Raw genomic sequence first — 4834 nt, forward strand, 5'->3', positions numbered from 1 at the left:
TTGACTTAGTTAGGAACTCACCTGGTTGTCTAGGTCTTAATTGATTAGTGTCAACTAGCTGTCTGTCTCTGAGCCTGCCTGTCTGTCTGCAGGGGCACTGTGCTACGCGGAGCTGGGCACCATGATCACTAAGTCTGGAGGGGAATATGTGTACTTGATGGAGGCCTATGGGTCAGTGATGGCCTACCTCTACTCATGGAGCACAATCATGGTCGTACAGCCCTCCGCCTCCGCCTATCATCGCCCTGAGCTTCGCAGAATACACCTCCACACCGTTCTACCCAGGATGCACTCCTCCCATTGTGGTCACCAAGTGCCTGGCTGTAGTGTGCATCTGTGAGTGTGAATATTTCTTGAATTATGAAAAATCTTAATAGAAAACAATCGGCATGCACTTCCTGAATGGACTGAATTAAAACCATGGCTCTATCTAAATTTGTGTTCCTTGCATCGTATTGGAGGAGAAGATCCAAGGTCCCTCCCCTCTGACCTTCTCCAATGCCTTTTGAGAAGAGAGGATGCCTGGGATCGAGTAAAGATGAATTAAAAAATAGCCATGACCTGACCCCAACATGCTCTTCCTGCCTTGTGTTCTTCTCCTCCTCCTCTTCCCCTTTTCTCCTCCTCTTTCTTGTCTCCTCCTCCTCCATCTCTTCCTCCCGCTTCCTCCGCCTCCTGCTCCCGCCTCCTGCTCCTCTAGTATCTTAAAAACCATCAAATGGTGTTGTTCACTTGAGCAAGGCTCTTAACCCCTGAACTGATCCCCAGGCTCTTAACCCCTGAACTGATCCCCAGGCTCTTAACCCCTGAACTGATCCCCAGGCTCTTAACCCCTGAACTGATACCCAGGCTCTTAACCCCTGAACTGATACCCAGGCTCTTAACCCCTGAACTGATCCTCAGGCTCTTAACCCCTGAACTGATCCCCAGGCTCTTAACCCCTGAACTGATCCCCAGGCTCTTAACCCCTGAACTGATCCCAGGCTCTTAACCCCTGAACTGATCCCCAGGCTCTTAACCCCTAAACTGATCCCAGACTCTTAACCCCTGAACTGATCCCCAGGCTCTTAACCCCTGAACTGATCCCAGGCTCCTAACCCCTGAACTGATCCTGAGGCTCTTAACCCCTAACTGCTCCCTGGGCACTACAGTAGCATGACACTAGTAGATGCCCACAGTTCCAGCCTCATACACGTGTCTGTCTGTCTGTCTGTCTGTCTGTCCGTCTCGTCCGTCCGTCCGTCCGTCCGTCCGTCCGTCCGTCCGTCCGTCCGTCCGTCCGTCCGTCCGTCCGTCCGTCCGTCCGTCTCGTCCGTCCGTCCGTCCGTCCGTGGGAGTGGTTGACTACAACAGAAAACCAACTTCTGTCTCATATGGATTAATAAAATATTCCTCTTCCTCTTCCTCCCCTCCAGTTCTGATCGTGTCGGTGAACTGTCTCAGTGTGAAGCTAGCCAACTATGTCCAGAACTTCTTCACTGCAGCCAAGCTTCTCATCATCCTGGTCATCATAGTGGCGGGCATCGTCCTCTTGGCACAAGGTTGGTACTTTACACATTCTGTCTGCTACCCTTATGGCACCCTATTCCCTATATAGTGCACTACTTTAGACCAGAGCCCTATGGCTCCCTATTCCCTATATAGTGCACTACTTTAGACCAGAGCCCTATTCCTTATATAGTGCACTACATTAGACCAGAGCCCTATTCCCTTTATAGTGCACTACATTAGACCAGAGCCCTATGGCACCCTATTCCCTATATAGTGCACTACATTAGACCAGAGCCCTATTCCCTTTATAGTGCACTACATTAGACCAGAGCCCTATGGCATCCTATTCCCTTTATAGTGCACTACATTAGACCAGAGCCCTATGGCATCCTATTCCCTATATATATGCCACTACTTTAGACCAGATCCCTATGGCGCCCTATTCCCTACATAGTGCACTACTTTAGACCAGAGCCCTATGGCACCCTATTCCCTACATAGTGCACTACTTTAGACCAGAGCCCTATGGCACCCTATTCCCTACATAGTGCACTACTTTAGACCAGAGCCATATTCCCTTATTTAGGTGTGGCATAACAAAGCGGTTGAATACTTATTGATTCAAGACATTTTAGTTTTTAATTTCTAATTAATTTGTAAACATTTCTAAAAACGTAATACCACTTTGACAATAATGGAGTATTGTTTGTAGGTCAGTAAGACAAAATCTAAATTTAATAAAATTCGGGCCGTAACACAACAAAATATTGAAACAAAATCAAGGGGCGTGAATACTTCCTGAAGCCAATATTCAAACCAAAAACTGTGTTCGGAAGGGAGGGGCCTCAAAACACCTCAACGTCAACAGTGAAGAGGAGACTCTGGGATGATGGCCTTCTAGCCAGAGTTCCTCTGTCCAGTCTCAACATCAACAGTGAAGAGGAGACTCTGGGATGATGGCCTTCTAGCCAGAGTTCCTCTGTCCAGTCTCAACGTCAACAGTGAAGAGGAGACTCTGGGATGATGGCCTTCTAGGCAGAGTTCCTCTGTCCAGTCTCAACGTCAACAGTGAAGAGGAGACTCTGGGATGATGGCCTTCTAGCTAGAGTTCCTCTGTCCAGTCTCAACGTCAACAGTGAAGAGGAGACTCTGGGATGATGGCCTTCTAGCCAGAGTTCCTCTGTCCAGTCTCAACGTCAACAGTGAAGAGGAGACTCTGGGATGCTGGCCTTCTAGCCAGAGTTCCTCTGTCCAGTCTCAACGTCAACAGTGAAGAGGAGACTCTGGGATGATGGCCTTCTAGCCAGAGTTCCTCTGTCCAGTCTCAACGTCAACAGTGAAGAGGAGACTCTGGGATGATGGCCTTCTAGCCAGAGTTCCTCTGTCCAGTCTCAACGTCAACAGTGAAGAGGAGACTCTGGGATGATGGCCTTCTAGGCAGAGTTCCTCTGTCCAGTCTCAACGTCAACAGTGAAGAGGAGACTCTGGGATGCTGGCCTTCTAGGCAGAGTTCCTCTGTCCAGTCTCAACGTCAACAGTGAAGAGGAGACTCTGGGATGATGGCCTTCTAGGCAGAGTTCCTCTGTCCAGTCTCAACGTCAACAGTGAAGAGGAGACTCTGGGATGATGGCCTTCTAGGCAGAGTTCCTCTGTCCAGTCTCAATGTCAACAGTGAAGAGGAGACTCTGGGATGATGGCCTTCTAGGCAGAGTTCCTCTGTCCAGTCTCAACATCAACAGTGAAGAGGAGACTCTGGGATGCTGGCTTTGTTTTGCTGCTTTTTGTTCTATGTTGCTCTGTCTGTATGCTATGTCTTGCTTGTCCTATGTTGCTATGTCTTGCTTGTTCTATGGTGCTATTGTCTATATTGTAATTGTTTTTAATAACCTGCCCAGGACTGCAGTTGAGAATTAGCCGTCTGGTAAAACCGGCACTCTTACTGACAACAGTTGATTAGATGTGCACTGTCCCTGTGAAATAAAATAAACTAAACTAACTAAACTAGCCAGAGTTCCTCTGTCCAGTCTCAACGTCAACAGTGAAGAGGAGACTCTGGGATGATGGCCTTCTAGCCAGAGTTCCTCTGTCCAGTCTCAACGTCAACAGTGAAGAGGAGACTCTGGGATGATGGCCTTCTAGGCAGAGTTCCTCTGTCCAGTCTCAACGTCAACAGTGAAGAGGAGACTCTGGGATGCTGGCCTTCTAGCCAGAGTTCCTCTGTCCAGTCTCAACGTCAACAGTGAAGAGGAGACTCTGGGATGCTGGCCTTCAAGGCAGAGTTCCTCTGTCCAGTCTCAACATCAACAGTGAAGAGGAGACTCTGGGATGATGGCCTTCTAGCCAGAGTTCCTCTGTCCAGTCTCAACGTCAACAGTGAAGAGGCGACTCCGGGATGCTGGCCTTCTAGCCAGAGTTCCTCTGTTCAGTGTCTGTGTTCTTTTGTCCATTTTAATCTTCTTTGTTTTTATTGACCAGTCTGAGATATGGCTTTTTCTTTGCAACTCTGCCTAGAAGGCCAGCATCCAGGAGTCGCCTCTTCACTGTTTACGTTGAGACTGGTGTTTTGAAGGGTACTATTTAATAAAGCTGCCAGTTGAGGACTTGTGAGGCATCTGTTTCTCAAACTAGACACTCTAATGTACTTGTCCTCTTGCTCAGTTGTGCACCGGGGCCTCCCACTCCTCTTTCTTTTCTGGTTAGAGACAGTTTTCTAATGATGAATTAGTCTTTAAAACGATAAACTTGGATTAGCTAACACAACGAGTCATTGGAGCACAGGAGTGATGGTTGCTGATAATGAGCCTCTGTACACCTATGTAGATATTCCATTAAAAATCAGCCGTTTCCAGCTACAATAATCATTTACAACATTAACAATGTCTTTACTGTATTTGTGATCAATTTAATGTTATTTTAATGGACAATAAATGTGATTTTCTTTAAAAAACAAGGACATTTCGAAGTGACCTCAAACTGTTGAACGGTAGTGTACATACTGTTTGTGTCCAGGAAACACTGAGAATCTGTCCAACCCATTTGAAGGAGCCTCAACCTCCTTTGGATCCATTGGACTGGCGTTTTACAACGGGCTCTGGGCCTACAATGGGTGGTAAGACTACACCTGCATCCCAAATGACACCCTACTTCCTATATATGTCAATACTTTTGACCAGGGCCCGTAGTGCTCTAGTCAGGGGGGCCCGTAGAGCTCTAGTCAGGGCCCATAGCGCTCTAGTCAGGGGGCCCGTAGCGCTCTAGTCAGGGGGCCTGTAGTGCTCTAGTCAGGGGGCCTGTAGCGCTCTAGTCAGGGGGCCCGTAGCGCTCTAGTCAGGGGGCCCGTAGC

At 48.2% G+C, this 4834-nt stretch overlaps 1 long non-coding RNA gene across 1 annotated transcript; it reads left to right on the forward strand.

The window, feature by feature from the left end:
- The first annotated feature begins 238 nt into the window (after window positions 1-238).
- Window positions 239-4599, forward strand: LOC124030736. Its single transcript, XR_006838022.1, has 3 exons — window positions 239-336; window positions 1416-1541; window positions 4501-4599. It is a non-coding gene; the product is annotated as an uncharacterized LOC124030736 (long non-coding RNA).
- The last annotated feature ends 235 nt before the right edge of the window (window positions 4600-4834 follow it).

The sequence above is a fragment of the Oncorhynchus gorbuscha genome, unplaced genomic scaffold, assembly GCF_021184085.1.
Source record: "Oncorhynchus gorbuscha isolate QuinsamMale2020 ecotype Even-year unplaced genomic scaffold, OgorEven_v1.0 Un_scaffold_14711, whole genome shotgun sequence".
Lineage (NCBI taxonomy): Eukaryota > Metazoa > Chordata > Actinopteri > Salmoniformes > Salmonidae > Oncorhynchus > Oncorhynchus gorbuscha.